Below are 18,087 nucleotides of genomic sequence, written 5' to 3'. Positions count from 1 at the left end.
TTAATAATTTAATAATTTTATTTTAAAAATTTAAGAAATTTATATAAAATTGAATAATATATATTTATTAAAAAAAAATAATTTATAATTTATTTAAATTAAGTATAATGATTATATTAGTAATATTTTATGTTTAAAATTTTTATTTTTTAATAAATTTTGAATATATATATATATATATATATATATATATATATATATATATATATAAGGAATTAGGCAAATTAAATATATTCACCTGTTTATCAAAAACATGGCTTATTGATTTTAATTTTAAGTCTATCTGCCCAATGATTTAATTATTTAATGGCTGCAGTATAATTGACTGTACAAAGGTAACATAATCAATTGTTTTTTAACTAAAAACTAGAATGAAAGAATTAATGAGATATATACTGTCTCATATATATATAATTAATTTCAATTTTTAGTAAAAATGCTAAAATATATTTACGGGACGATAAGACCCTATAGAATTTTATATTTATATATATTAGATGTTAAATTTTTTAAATATAAATATTTAATTGGGAGGATTAGTAAATTTATAAAACTTTATTTTAAATATAAACTTTAATTAAAGAATAATTAATGATCTTGTATTATAAATTAAAAGAATAAATTACCTTAGGGATAACAGCGTAATATCTTTTTAAAGATCATATTAATAAAGATGATTGCGACCTCCATGTTGAATTAAGATAAATTTTAAATGCAGAAGTTTAATAATTAAGTCTGTTCGACTTTTAAAATCTTACATGATTTGAGTTCAAATCGACGTGAGTCAGATTGGTTTCTATCTATAAAAATAAATAAATTATTTGTACGAAAGGACTATAATTTTTAATTAAATTATATTATTAACTTTAATTAATAATTTTGATTATATTAGCAAATTAGTGCATTAAATTTAGAATTTAAATAAATTATAATAAAATTATAATATATAATAATTTTTTTTTCAATTTTTTATTAATGATATTTATAATTTTGATTAGAGTGGCTTTTTTAACTTTATTTGAGCGTAAAATATTAGGCTATATTCAATTACGAAAAGGTCCAAATAATTAAAGGTTTATTTCAACCTTTATTAATTATTAATTTATAATTAAATAATTTAATTATTAAAAATTAATAATTAAAGGTTTATTTCAACCTTTTAGAGATGCTTTAAAATTGATATCAAAGGAATTTTTTTTTTAAATTTTAATAATTTATATTTATATAGTCCAATAATTATATTTTTTTATCATTAATATTATGATTTATTTATCCTTGAATATATTCTTTTCTTTTTATTGATTATAGAATTATTTTTTTAATATTAATTTTGAGATTATGGTTTATCCAATTATAATAATTGGTTGAGTGTCTTTATGTAATTATTCAATTTTAGGTTCATTACGTTCAGTTTCTCAAATAATTTCATTTGAAATTTTATTATTTTTGGTTTTTTTTTACTAATAATTTTAATTGAGAATTATTCTTTATTTATATTTATAAAATTTCAATATAATATATATATATTTTTTTTATATATATCCTTTATATATTATTTTTATAATTAGAGCATTAATTGATTTAAATCGAGTTCCATTTGATTTGATTGAAGGTGAATCAGAATTAGTTTGTGGATTTAATGTTGAATATTATAGAAGATTATTTGTATTAATTTTTTTTATCTGAATATTTAAATGTTATATTTATAAGATTATTATTAACAATAATGTTTTTTGGATTAAATTGATGATCATTTAGTTTCATTTTAGTTTATTTATTGCATTTAATTTTATTAATTATAATTCGTGGTGTATTACCTCGTATTCGATATGATAAATTAATAATAATATGTTGGGTTGAATTATTAGTGTTAATTTTAATACATTTAATATTAATTTATTTAATAAAAGAATTTATTGTTTTGATAGTATTTTAATTTGTATTTAAAAAAATATTTAATTTTTAATAAAATTTTTTTATAATAAATTATTATTAATTTTAAATTAATTTTATTAATTTAACAATTATAAAAATTTATATGTATATATATAAAGTTTTTAATTATTATATTTAAATATATAAAAGTTTGTTTATACAAATTTAATTAATTAAAAAATTAATTTTTATTAAATTTATATATATATTAATATATAATATATATAATATATAATAATATATAATATATAATATATATATAAAATATTAATAAATGATCAATAAAAAATTTTATTTATAAAATAAAATTTATTTAAATTTATTTAAAATAAATTATTTAAATTAATTATTGGAATTAAATACAAAATAAAAATTGATATGAAAAGTATAATTACTCCTCCTAGTTTATTTGGAATTGTTCGTAGAATTGAATGTGCAAATAAAAAATATCATTCAGGTTTAATATGAATTGGTGTAATTATTGGATTTGCTATTTTAAAATTATCTGGATCACCTAAGATGTAAGGTATTTGTAAGTTAATTAATATAAATGAAATAAAATTAAATCAAATATGTAAATATATAATGAAAAAATAAAATGATGCTCCGTTTATATGAATGAATCGAATTAATCATCCTGAGTTTATATCTTTTATAATATTTGAAATTCTATTAAATGCAATATTGATATTTGGACAGTAATGTATTGATAAAAATAATCCTGAGATAATTTGAATTATTAAAAATATTCCAAGTATTGATCCAAAATTTCATAAGTAATTAATATTAATTGTTGCAGGTAAATTAATAAATGATATTGGTAAATTTATTATATGAATTTTATAAATTGATGAAATTACATTTTTCATTTTCTTGCTCGTAAGTTTTTGTTTTTAATATAACAAATTTTTGTTATAATAAATAATATAATAATTAAGAAAATAATAAATATTAAAAGAATATAATAGTTGGGATTTAAATATAATTTTTTAATATTATAAATTTTATTATTTTTGTAATAATTAAATTTTAATATTTTAATATTTATATCATAATGATTAATTAAGAATAAAAAAGTTAATATTAAAATTAAATTTGTAAAAAATAAATTTAAATAATTAGTTTTTTAAAATGGTTTATTAATTAAACTAATAAAATAAGAAAATAAAATTAAAATTCCTCTAATAAAAATAATTTAAAATTAAAATTAAATTAATATTTAAATTTATAAATATAAGGAAGGGTAGAATTATAAAAGTTTTCATTAATAATAAATTAATATATTAAAATTATCTATAGTTATATTAATATTTTTAAATTTTTAATTTACAAAATTAATGTTTTTATTAAACTATATAACTAATATATAAATTTAACAAAAAATAGTTTAAATAAAAACAATAATTTTGGGAATTATAGATATTTTTATAAAATTTTTTTGAAATTTAATATTATATTAAGAAATTTAATTTTTTTAAGTTGGTTAACATTAAATTTATTTTAGAATTTGTTATTGTGAATTTAATTTTATTAATTTTAATTATTTTATTAAACAATAATATTTATTTTTTATGTACTAAATGTACCGTACGTATTAATTTCAATTCAGTGTATCCTGCTATTATTATTAATTGGATATAGTGCACTGCTATATAATATTGATAGTTCAAGAAAAGTATTAAAGCAGTGAAAATTATAGAGTTTTTAAGAAACAGGACGACAGAAGCAGGACAGAATCGCAACAGACGGACATTGCAAAAGTGTCTTTTGCTCCGCCTCCAAGGGTTTGCACCCCCCCAAATGTTTTCAAAATTTCCTAAGGAATTATACCTGGCTTTATACCCTAGCAAATTTTATGACCGCATGAAAACATACTTCTTAGTTTCCTACTTTCTTTCATATTTCCCCATTCCTATTTTCGTAGTTAATAAGTTCAAACTAACTCGTATTCAATGTATCTCAAATATTATTTATAAAAAATGAGAAAATTAAATATATAAAATATAATGATGTAAATAATATATTTAAATTAGTATATGGGTATTCAATTATTTGTTTTCCTAATCAAGTAAGTATAATAAAAATATTAATAAATGATCAATAAAAAATTTTATTTATAAAATAAAATTTATTATTTTTTAAATTATTTAAATTAATTAATTAAACCTAACCCCAAACTAACCCCAATCTTAGGATTTTGTTAATTAAGGTCCTTCAAACGGACAAACAGTCTTTATCCCAATAGTCCCTAAATCTACCACCTACTACGGGAAGATACGGGAAATCTGCTTTTCTCACGTACGACGCTTCCTACTAGCATCTTTCTCTCAAGGATGGTTAGTATCCTTTTCCAACCACCAACTCAAAATTTAGCCAATTAACGACGACGTCCACTTCCCTCACTTTCCGAACCAACGCTTTCCTAAACGAATCCGATGATCTCGTATCCTTAGACACACCCCATCATAGTTTTTCCTATCCAGCATCATCGTGACGGAAAGTCAGTCGCGAGACGCCTGTCCGAATTGATAGTTGATAGTTGGCAGCAATCACTGATCCGAGTTGCTCGACATCTCAGGCAATCATCGTCCGAACTCGTAGCGCATATCGAATCGTATCTACCCGAATCTACCCGAGTTCGAACTTGTAATCGCGAACCGCGAACCGCGAACCACGAACCGAAATTAATAACCGCGAGTTTTACGTCAAGTATACTCACCGAATATATTTTGTTAATAAATATTTATTGTTAAACATATTCGAGTGTTCCTTCAATACCTATCACGCCCATTACCTCAGAAGTAACAACGGTGAAGGGCAAGCGGTGGGGATCACCACTACGAGGGGACGAAAGGAGATGCTCCCGGGGCCCCAACGGGAACGATTATGGGCCATAGAATAAGAATATATATAAAAAATTTCCTGCAAAAAGTGATAATTTCGTGGATAGAAGATTGTGGATCAAAGGAAAACGACGAAGAAATATCTAGTACAGCAAACACTTATGAGACATATGACAAGCAGATCATCCAGACTAGATCACCCACAAAGACTATCAAATTTCGGAAAACATAAACTTATAAACATAGTGTCTAGTCGTCGGAGTAAAAAAGCCCCAAAACCCCAATGTAGAATTTGCACAATTAAAAAAGAAAAGAAGTAGAATATGTTTTGTCTGTAAATTTTGCAATGTTTCATTACACAGAAGCGATTGTTTTGGACGATATCACACTTTTAAAAAAATATTAAATTATTATTTGCTTGAAGAAAATCATTGTATGGATTATGGAATATTATATAAATATTAATCTAAAAACGATTCTAATAGATCAAATAAATATCAATATAAATATTATAAGTAATTTCGCCAAATTTGAGTTAACATTTCTATAGGTATGAGAAAAAGCGCGTATATTCCCGCGCGATATCCTAGAGTCTAAACAGAGCTAGAGTCTAAACTGGCTTCAACGATGTATCTGCGACCGAGTGAGAGGTAGACAGTACATAGGATTTTCAACCGCTACTGGTCGGTAAAATGATACGATAGTACGAAACAAGTGTATAAGGTGAAACCGTGAATGTGCGTGCGTACGTACGTGGATAACGATAAGGCGAAGCGAATAATATGCATAGTGAATCTTTTCTGTCTTTTGTGAAGAAAGGTTTTATTTTTCATTCTTTTGGTCTCTTCCCTCTCGTTTCTTTTTTCTTTTCTTCTCTCCAGCGTCACATGAAGCGCACAAATGTCCAAATCTTTCCACGGTTCTTTCTTGGTTCGCTATATTTTGCGAATGAAATTGTACTTCAAATCCACTATATCCAAACGTCTTCCCCTATCCTTTCCTATTTCTCTACCTATATGTCGGAGATGAAAGGAAAGCCGAAGCCTTTCCTTGGAAATTTTCGGAACATCCTCTAGTACTTTAGCCTAGATTTTATTATAGCTGTAATTGTTTAAAATTAGTGATAGCGAGATTGGCTTCGAGGTGACAATTGGTCGCCGAACGTAGCCACGGTCACGAGATAAACGTTTTGCCTAACGGAGGTCTGACGAGTGGTTGTATGGGTTTTCCGAGAAGCGTGATTGTGGCGGCATGCGGCCTCGAGAGCGGGCCTAGCCACGTGTGAGGTTACCTCGGAGGTGCCGATACAATGGGACATACATTGGCTAGTCCACGCGAAGAGTTGTCACGCGCCCAAAATTCCCATCTTAACCCGACATATATTTTAAATAACCCAGAGCGGTCGGAGCCTATATCGAATCGATAAAGTTTGGACCCACGTAAAAATAAGTATAAAGCTCAGGAGTTTGTCGTTTGGGTATTCAATTGTGTGTTCACTATCGTTACTACTCGCACTCCGCGCTCGTACTACAAATCGACAAATTTTTACAATTTGTTAATTTATCAACCACGGTTGATCATTTTACAATCCACAGGAAAATGATAACATGCTCGATATTCTAGTTCGTGTTTGAAGATACATAAAAAATATATATTTATGCACTTCCTATACTACATATCTCATTGAGCATGCGAAAACTCGCTAGTAGAACGCTAGTAGTAGGTTATGAAAATACATCTAATTCATAAATATATTGTGAAAATTATGTAAAGAAATATAAATAGAAGATAAATTTGAGATAACAAAATGATAGCACGCGCCATACAAAATATATTTTAGAAAAAATAAATGATTTCTTATACTTTTTTACTTATATTTATTTACCTATATTTTTACTTCCCTTGTAAAATATCTATTATATTTCGATGTACTCAGTTTTTTAATATTTTCATGTTAAATTATATTATTCTTTCAGAGTTATATAATTTTGCTCTTTCACTATTTGAAACTATTTCCTTCCACGAAACGATTTCCTTCGACGAAAACCATGCCATACTTTGAAATACAACTTTTCAAAACATTTAATATAAAAAAAAGGCAGGTCATGATCCATACTGATATATACATATTTTCTCATTTGGAGTTAACATCGCAAAAAGTTCCTTCTTGCTTAAATTTCATTTACGATAAGTATCTTCTGTTTGTTCCTCAGTCATAATCACGGAAATAAATGGTCGAAGAGGTAGTGTGCATCGAAATATAAATATAATATGCTCAAATATACTAGAACTGCTAAAATATTCAACAAGGGCGGTGGTATAGGCAATCGTCATCGAGAACAAATGACTAGCAATCGTGTTATCGTAAGTAGCTTGTTTTTTCTTGTTCTTTATTTTGAGATTCAGCTTCCATTCCTTACATTCATCAACTCTTTGTATTCTCCTTATTTCCCCTTCCCTTTTCACCCTTTTCCACTTGCGGCTCATTTCTTCACCCGGAACAGAGTATGTAGCTGATTTTCATCGAACAAACCTGTTCGAACGTCTCACACCACTTTACGGATACTTGCATATAACTATAATACGCATCTTCATTCGTCTCTTATTCATTGAATGGATTTGAGAGACAGCGATTCTGGCGTGCTTTCCTCTAAGCATTATCGTGTTAGGAATGTTCCTACTAGAGTATATATGTTTCGTAACGGTGATAAATAGACCGAGTTCGATGGACTTTCAAATGGACGGAGCAAATTTCTGATGCCCAGATTTACTACTATAAATAAATCAATGCATCATTTGATTAAGCAGTTTCAGAAAACAGTCTGAATTTAATTTGGTAGGACCGTCATTTTAAAGATATCTTCAGGATACGCGGGACAGCGTACTCTATATATTTAGTATAGTTTAAAATGATATCTTATAGGATTCTCAAATCCGAGTCGAAATTGAATTCATGAGCAGTTGCAGTTTTCATACAGACATGTATGTATGTTTTCACTTAAAGCCTTTTTGACAGCATTTCACAGATGAGGCACCAAAGTTTTCTCTGCACGTTGTCTATTGACAGTCTTGAGCGCAGTGAGATCATATTTGAAGCTCTCGAAAAATTAGTGAATAAAATTATTGCTAAACAGATCGAGAGAAACGGAGCGTTAGATGCTCCTCTTATTAAATTATCAGAGAATTAAAAGTTATTTCCTTTTCATTTTTACTATTTATATCATTTCTAAAATAATACTAACATTGACAATAAAATTCGATTGGGTTAGACATCTTCGCTTTAGTGATAAATAGTTGTTACGCAATACATTTGTTCAGTTGAGATGTACTGTTGAATACAAATACAATATACAAATTGTATTATAATTTATAGCGTAACTATGGATAGATTTCAATGGTAAGAAGATTATTTTAAACTCGTACAAGCATATGCCTCTGCTCAAAGTGATGAATCTTTATGCTCTTGTTCAGCAACTGGCCTAATAACATTTATGTGACAAAAAACATATACATCTAGAAAAATTGTATAATACACAACTCACTTCTCGATAAATGTGCGAACATGTGTAAGATGTTCGAATTTCGAATATTTTTCAGATATTCATCCACTTATGTAAAGAACGATTTTCCGCATGAGTCATCTGATTATTTCATTTTTTCTCCGAATGTCCGTACGTTATGTGTGTATTCTGTACATCCTCTGTGAACGCTTTCAGTCCTTCCGGCTTCAGTCCTTCGTCGTTTCCACGATTAGGATTATAACCACATTTCTCGGTGGTTTTACCGCCATTTGTCCGCTTTATTGCTGGCCATCTTCACTTTTTCCGCGTACGAGAGCTGTTTTGGCTCGGCCTTCGTTGTTTTCTTAACGGCCGTTTTAAGCCGCTTGCTGGCTTCCAGCGACTTACTCACAGCGCTTAATATCGCAGTTTCCTTATTCTTAGCTTTTAGCTTGTTCTAGCCTTCCGGCTAGATGACAGTTGTGGAGCAGGAGATATTCTCCACAAATCCTCTCATATCCTTAAAGTAACGCATTATCGTTGCGGTTTGCCCTTGTTAACTTTGTTGCTCGGGTCGTGGCAGAATGGTAGGACCCTCTTTTCCATATCGCTAGCTCGTTCCCTTATGTCGGGTATTGGCCGCGATTCTTCTTTAGTATCCTCCTTCTCTTCATCAGACCGCTTCTTGATTTCTGGGCTGTTTTGCTTTATCGGTGTAGCGCTTATATTAGTATCTTTAGGGGTTGACCACTCTGCCCCTTTTTCAGGCTTTTGCGTTTTCAAGGGTTGCAAAACCATGCTTGCATTCGTGGCGGGTGGCGGGTGGCGGGTGGCGGGTGGCGTCTGCCCACGTGAAGACATCTGGATTACATTCGTGGCGTACTGTTTGTACACACGGACAGTGTACGAAGCGACGCGAACACAACCTATCTGCATGCCGTCATCTTGGGTCAACGCATGCTGTCAGGAGATCTTTAAAATGTGTCCAAGGATGTTGGCCGATGTAATTGTTAACAATGACTTGGCTTACTTAGAACCAGGCAGGCAACCGCCAGAGGCAAGGGAGGTGAAGAGGCTCTACAAGCATTTCTGGGGTAGAGCTGCACCTCCAAATCCTATAATCCTAGGAAGTAGAGCCTCGGAGTTGTCATTATGTGAATACTTTCTTGTTTCACATGATCTAATAAACCAACACTTCTTTCAACTTTTTTTAAGAAACTGTTTTGAATCGTGCAACATTTTCGATCGATTGCGATATCTCTGGTAATTGCATAGTTTTATTTGTGAATATTACACAAGCAAATATTTCGTTTTTTCGTTCAGATAAACTGCAACGTGATATTATTTTATATCACTGTTGCTTGATCATATTGCACAATTTTTATGCCAAGAGAAACATGCTAAAATTCTACATGTAATTTCTTTAGAGATAGTTGTACATTCAAATCATACAAATATATTCGTCTATAAAGTGATGAAAATTTCCATAATTAGGAGGTTGGCGTATGCTGCGTTTTATATCGCGCAGGAATAATTAACTCCATTTCTTCCAATGACGTTATTACAGAAATTCATACTAACCACATGATCATCTGATTTAAGTGCACGAACGAAAGAATCCATCCGTTATTATTTTTTTCCTTCCATATATCTATAAGTGTCATTTCTCCACTACCCAACATGTTCATATTCTAAACATGTTCTATTCTTCTTTCCGTTTCCGTCCCAAAGTTCGCAACGCAAGTATATCATTTCTAATCTTTCCACTTTTCTTCTCCTTTCCTTTTATCTGAATAATGGTTTAGTATTGCATGATTCTTAGGAACATCTAACGCATTCGAGTCGAATTATTTTCCATCACTAAATACATCCTTTCTTCGATACTTCCTACACTGCATACGTACTTTCGTAATTTCTATAGCTTTTCTCTACGGCGAGAGGCGAGAAATATCCAGCGTTTCAGTGTTGGATGTTTCAAATGTTTACATCGTTGCAAAAGCGTTGATCGTTTAATAAGACCTACTATTTTGGCATATCCTTTGGCATTCGTTGATACCGGCGATTGCTCTCTGCTCACCCTTGTGTTATATTTCACAGACCTTTCTAAGGATTATGTTACCATGTTTCAATATCCATTAATGAATTTTGTAATTTTTAAGACGTTACAGTTATTTGTAATGTATATATAGTCTTACTTTGATTGACTAACTGATTTACTTGCATAATTTAATGAGAAGTAAAACAATAAAATATTGCGTATAAGCTATCATTTTGCTTTCAAAACACCTTAATAGTAATCAATAAAAAATATAACAAGATTCTATTTAGATTTCCTTCTATAACTTTCATATCTTTTCTGCATGTATATAATTTATAAAATATAACATTTAAAAAATATAAACTGGTAAAACATATAATATTCTCATGGGAGAATGTTCTCATTTCTCCTTGTACCGTACATCAATTAATGTCAAATTATACTACAATCAATAAAAATATAGCAGCAGAAATGGAAAATGTAAATAACCCATGGGAGAAAGCAAGGTATCTCTTGTGAAGACACCACAACTCCCATGATCTATTGTCGCAATCATAATTAACTAGAAGTGGTTAGAATGAAATAATTACGTAACTGTAACGCTGACCGTATGTTATGCCAACAATGGGAGCCGAGGCAGTAAAACTCGATAGCGACACATATACCCGTACGGCAACACGTGCTTGCGTGGCGATTACGAAAAACCGACGGCCAGTAGATGAAAGAAGGCCACATGCAGTCGAATGAAATCAAATATTAAAAACAGGGCCTAGGCTAATTAAGATTCTCTTAAGATGTTCACTACCGGCATCACACTATTATGATGCGTCGATTTTCATTCAGAGGTAAGAATCATAGATATGAGAAGACAGTCTCACGTACGATTTCAGGAAACCCAAACTGCAACATCCCGATTCCCACGGAAGCGTACCCCCAGTGGACCACCACCCCGTGGGGGATGGCATTATAAATAATGCGTAGCAACATAGAGCAGCGCTCATTATTATTTTAATCATTCTTTGTGCTCATTATAATTTACGTACCATATTGTGCTCATTATTTTTGTATTCATTCTTAGTGATCATTGTTATTACGGTTCATTATTATTTTGTTCACTCTTTGTGTTCATTGTTACTACGTTCGTTATTGCGCTCATCATTGTGTTTAAAAATTTTGTATAGTATTTTGCGTTTCGGGGTCTTTAGTTTTTCGGTCAAGAAAAGAGAGCCGCGACTAAGTAAAAAGAAAATTTTATCTTTGAAGTCCTCATTTCATCGCTTAGACAGAAACGGGCATTGTAATTGCGGTATTAATCCAGTTAGTAAATTGTTCAGTCTGTATCGAAATAGATAAATAAAGTAAAAGTTGATAGTAAACTATATTCGAGTTCAAGTAATAAACCCAACAAAAACATCGACGACCACCGGAGCAGCTGAGGTAATGGCGCCAGACAGCACCTACTCCTCAAGGTAAGAAAATTAATTTTGAAAATTTCCTTCTTCTCTGATAATTTCGTTGCCCTCGAGAATCGAATTAGAACTTCCTATCATCGATCTCGTTTTATTTTCGTGAACGGTTTTGAGGATAGAATCATTGTTTAAACTTTAAACAAAGGGGTTGTCCGCTGTGTCGGCTTGTGCGAACGGTGTTTTCAGCTACTCAAACACCCACTGATCTTCGCATTCCTCCTCCCATTGTTGGCAAAACATTGCCCGTCTTTGGGCAAGGCTTGCGAAATCACACAAGTCCCGCACAGAGAGGACCATTAAATACATCGTCGGGGTCAATCGAAAATTAAGAGCAATACCGGCATTGCTATTTACCGATATTCTTGCCATCATTGCATGCGATTGTAAGAGAGAAATAGCAGAACAATTTCCCTTCGAAAATTTAACCAAAGGATCGTTCGCTGTGTTGGCTTGTGCAAACGGTGTTTTCGATTATCAAAAACACCCATCGATTTTCGCATTCCTCCTCCCACTGTTGTCAAAATATTGCCCGTCTTTGGGCAAGGCTTGCGAAACCACACGAACCCCACACAGAGAGGATCGTTGGAATCATCCTCGATTATTAAACTCGAAGGGCAAGAAAATTGTGGCAATAGAAACCATCGTAGTAAATGAACTGAGCTTTGGTTCTAACGACAAACTACTATAGCGAAATTAAAAGAGAAGAAGAAGGCAAACATAGGAATAAATATATATCAAACAACGAATATTCACATTCTTATCCAATCCATCAACGCGAAAATTCTTGTTCTACCTCGTCTAACTAACTAATATACACATATACATATATATATATATATATATATATATATATATATATATATATATATCAACTATACTAACATCGATACTAAGTGCACACAAAATTCCCTAAAGCATATGACGACAAAATGGACAATTACATAAACTCGCTTGCCAAAAATAGTAATCCTTACTTGGGCTTTCGGTTCGGTTCGGGCCGAGGGTAACACACGGACGGAGATCTCTGGGGAAAAAGTGAAGTGTGAAGGGAAAAAGGAACAGGAAGCATAAAGAGGCATGAAGAAGGGAAAATAAAGAGTGAGCATACAAGGAGAAGGCAAAAGAAAAGCGAAAAAGGAGACAAGAACGGGAGAAAGCTACAAATAAAAAAAACTAGAAAAGAAGAGGTTAGGAGGCTAGAAGCGCGGCAAAACAAAGTAAGGTAGGGAAACGGCAGATGGCGACAAACAGGGGAAGACCAAGGAGTACTGGTAAAGCAGTCTTCAAAAATACACTGGACAAATACAGTTCGACAGAAAAAGAGACACCAGCCAGAGAGAAAGTAATGGAGGCAGTGGTGGAGAAAACAGAGGAAATGGAAAGAGGATTCGAGGCAATGATCGAGGAAATAAAATATATATATTGGAAAAGCAAGTGGAGGAGCTGAAGAGAGAAATGAAAGAGGAAAGGGAAAGAAGGGAAAGAGAGACAGACAGAGAGAAAGGAGAGTGGGAATGGGAAAAGAAAGAATTATTGGGTAGAATCAGAAGAATTGGAGAGGATCAGGACAGGACAGAGAGAGAGAGAGGAAAGAAGAAGAAACATAGTAATCAAGGGAGTGGACTGGAACGAAGGAAGCAATGAAGAGACAGTAAAGGAGTTCATAAACGAAAAAATGAGGATAGGGGCAGAAGTAGAAAAAGCACATATGATAAAGGTGGGGTGGGGGGGGCAAGAACACAATAATAGTGGCAACGATGAAATCAATGGAGGAAAAAATAAGGATAATGAAGGAGAAAAGCAAATGGGAAAAGGGTGTATACATGGACGATGATCTGACAAAAAAAAGAAAGGGATGGGAAGCAACACATAAGAAGGGTAGCCAGAGAAAGAATGGAACAAGGCGAATATGTAAGGACAGGATACAAGAAACTAACAATAGAGAACAAATGGTACAGGTGGAACGAAAACGAAGAGAGGCTGGAGGAAGAAAGAAAGAGAGGGCAAGGAAAATGAAAAAAGAGGAACAGGAGGGGGGACTACAATGGGGATGAAAACGTGCTTCTGAAATGTAGCAGAGCTAATAAGTAAGGACAAAAGAGAAAAGTTAAAATATAGACTACCCAAAGAATTCGACTGGAAATGCAGGGCAGCAATGACAGTAAGGAAAAAAGGAAGAGCAAAGGGAAGAATAACAACGGGTATAAATAAAAACCTAAGAGAAATAGGATATAAAGGAATTAGTGATAATATAGTTGGAAGAAAAATAATATACAATTACAAGACGTATAGGATTAATGATGGTTTATAATCAAGATACATAAGGGACATGGAAAAAAATAGAGGAAAGAGTAGACGGAAGAGAAGAGGAAGTGGTGATCATCGGCGGAGACTGGAACGCAAGAACGGGAGAAGAGGGAGGGTCGATAAACGAGGACGTAGGGAAAGAAAAAAACAGACGATCAAAAGACAAGACAATAAACGTGGAAGGAAGAACACTGCTAAAGATAATCAATGGCAGCGATAAAGAAGGAGAGGAGCGGACCTATATTGGCGAGAGAGGAAACTCAGTAATAGACTATGTGATTGGCAATCAGGAGGCGACAGAAGAAATAATTTACATGAAAATAGGAAAAAGAACAGAGTCAGGCCACATGCCGTTAGAAATAGAAATAGGGGGGGGGGCGCGGAATTACAAAAAAATGAGGAAAAGGAAGAAGAAGAGAAGGAGAAGAGGGAATGGACAAACAAAAGTGTGGAAAAATACTTGGACGAATGTAAAGACTGGACCTGCAACGGAAGAACAGTAGCGGAAATGTGGACAGAAATCAACAAGAAGATAAACGAAGCAATGCAAAAGAAGAAAGTAAAGATAAGGAATAGAAAGAGAGGAAAAGAGAGTAAAAGAGAGATGAGAAGGAAGGTGACAAAGTTTATGAAAGGGAAATACAGTAGAGAAGCTCTTATGGAGGAAAAAAGGCATTCAAATAGAGGTGCAAACAAAGAAAGGAAAGATACGAAGAAGAAGAAATGGTGAAAATCAAGAAGATAAAAACAGAACAAGAAGCGTGGAAATACATAAATAAATACAGAAGAAGAAGAGAGAATATAGATGAAGATTATATGAAATAAGCGAGGAAGAGTGGAAAAATCATTTTATGGAAATTTTAGAAGGAACAGAGCACAAAGAGGGCAGGAAAAAAGAGGAGCATCGAGCAGAAGAGAAAATAATGGATGAGAGAGAAGATAATATATAGAGAAGGAAGAGGTGATATACAAACTAAGAAACTTGAAGGAGAAGAAAGCAATGGGGGAAGGCGGGTTAGAAAATGAAGTATGGAAGTATGCACCGAAGGAAGTGGGTGAAGCGTTATGGGCTCTGTTAAGGAAAATATGGAATGGGGTGGGGATACCAGAAGATTGGAAAAAAGGAGCAAATATGTCCGATATATAAAAAGAGGGACAAGAGAGCTGGGAAGGGTTACAGAAAAGTAACATTAATGGATACAGCATACAAGATCTGTGCAGGGATACTGCACGAACGACTGAAGGCAGAGATTGAAAACAAACTGAAAGAGAGCCAATTCGGATTCAGAAAAGAAAGACGCGGTATTTGTGATCAACCATATCATAGACAAACAGTTGAGTAGAGAAAAAGAAAAACTACATGCCTGCTTTGCGGACTTAAAAGCGGCGTTCGACAGGCTAAACAGAAAGAAATTGGAGGAGAAAATGAGAAAAATGGGAATTAACGAAAACTTAACCAAAAGGATTAAAATGATATACGCAGAAACAAAGAATGTGGTAAGAATCAAGAATAACAACACAAAAGAATTTTGGACAGCGAGGGGAGTCAGACAAGGATGCCCGTTGAGCCCTACGTTATTTAACATCTACGTGGCGGGGCTGGAAGAAGAATTAAGGAAAGGACAAGTCGGGGGGGGGGCATAGTGGTAGGAGAAAGAAAGGTATGGTCATTGACATATGCAGACGATATTGTGCTGATGGCTGATAGAGAGGAGAAGCTAAAGGAAATGCTAAAGAGAATCGAAATATTTTTAAAGGAAACCGAATTGGAACTGAGCACGAAAAAGGCCAAGAGTGTAGTTTTCGAAAAAAACGAAAGAACAAGAGGAGACAAAGAAAATGGAAATGGGGAGAACGAGAATTAGAAGAAGTGGACGAGATAAGATACCTAGGGTACATACTACTGAAAAAACGGTAGTGATGAGAAACACATAGAAGACAGGAAAAAGAGAGCAAGAATAGCAATGAAGAAAACATGGAGCGTGGAAGAAAAAATTTCCAAACAGGACAACAAGAGGAGAATGAAGATGTTTGGAACGCTGGTAGAGAACGTGGCGCTGTTTGGAGCATAGGTATGAGGCTGGAACATGGAAGAAAGGTTGGATAGAATACAAAGAAGATATGTGAAATGGAGCTTAGGTTTAGATATGACAACACCGAATTATATATCGATAGAAGAATGTAAGCTAACAGAAATCAAAGAAAAAGTATTAGGAAGAGCAGCAAGGTATGAAGGGAAAGCCATAGAGTCAAAAAAGGAACTAGTAAAGAAGTGCATAAAGGAAAGAGAGAGAAACTGGGGAAATGGCCAATAACGGAAAAGAGCAAGAAAGAGAAAGAAGGGACTAGAAAGGATGAGAAATGGAGGGACACAGATGGAAGTAAGAGAAGAGCAAGAAAAGATGACACTAGACCAAATTATAGAAGAAAGGAGAAAGAGAGAAGCAGAAGAGAGGGGGGAAAGGATAAGGGAATCAAAATATGACAAACATTATAGAAAAATCGCCAAAGAAGAGTTAGCAAAATACTTAGAAGGAAGGATGAAGTGGAAGGACAGAAAAATATTAGCAAGATTCAGATGTGGAAACGAGACTAAATCAAGGGAATACTGGAAAGAAGAGGGAGAAAAAAGATGCAAGCTATGTAAAAAGAAAGAAGAAGACCTGAGACACGTAATAGAAGAATGAGAAATAACAGGAGAACCAAGGGACACGGAAAATAATAATAATAATAATAATAATAATAATAATAATAATAATAATAATAATAACGATAATGATAATAATAATAATGATAATAATAATGATAATAATGATAATAATGATGATGATGATAATAATAATAATAATAATAATAATAATAATAATAATAATAATAATAATAATAATGATAATAATGATAATAATGATATTAATGATAATGATAATAATAATAATGATAATAATAATGATAATAGTTATCCTTACTCATCCTCAATTATTAACAAATCACACACCCATACATTCTAATTGAAACGTTAAAAACCTTCCTTATTTTATTTTGTTTTTTTTTTTATTATGGGTAATAGCACAGAAATCCCCATGCTATAGTAATTAGCAAATGATACAAAAATGTAAGTATTTGTAGAAACAAATAAGAACGTTTAATAAAGGAAAAATTAAAAAGAAAATGATAGATACTTCTACCTCTCAGAGTGATCAAGCAAAAGGACCAAACGCATCGAGATCTACAGTAAGACACGGTAAACCGGCCTATCCTGTTCAATATCCATGTTTAGTGTCCTATTATAAATGTATGGCATGAACAAGAACGGCAATCAAAATAATAAATCAGCAATAGCATTCGTAAATGATATGTTAATTACATCAGAAACAATAAACCGTGACAAATAAAAATCCAGCTGCAAGACCTAGTCAAGAAAGTAGAAAATTACGCTTTCCAACACGGAAGCTAAGAATCTACACCCATAAATGTGAAACAATCTCGTTCAGTCCATATATTTCAAAAACTTCAAAAGCAAAGTACGACGTGAGAATAAATTCGAAAATATTCTTCCATACAACAGAAAATATCAACGGAAAATTTTCCGATGCAAACAAAGTTAGATCCTTCGGAGTCCATCTAAACTTCGGGTTAAATCACAACGACAACATAAAGACACAGTTATAGAAAGCAGATAAATTCTTCTTATACCTCATAAGACTACCTTACTCGAAAGATTCGCACAGATCAATAAAACTTCACTGCTACAAAACACTAATTAGACCAACCATTCTAATGTATGGTCGTTAAATCTGTTTCAATGTAAGTGTCAACGCCACGGAAAAATTAAGAATCATTGAAAGAAAATACATCACAGCATGTTTAGGAATATATAGATTGCCAGAATTGAAATTTAGCAAATATAGCAAATCACAAGCTATACGAAGAGCCAAATTAATCCATATCGATTCTTCATTCTTAAATTAGTCAGACCACTGGTCAAAGATACACAA

The sequence above is a fragment of the Bombus vancouverensis genome, unplaced genomic scaffold, assembly GCF_051014615.1.
Source record: "Bombus vancouverensis nearcticus unplaced genomic scaffold, iyBomVanc1_principal scaffold0024, whole genome shotgun sequence".
In the NCBI taxonomy this organism is placed as follows: Eukaryota; Metazoa; Arthropoda; class Insecta; order Hymenoptera; family Apidae; genus Bombus; species Bombus vancouverensis.
The sequence above is the reverse complement of the archived record's forward strand: the minus strand, read 5'-3'. Positions refer to the sequence as shown.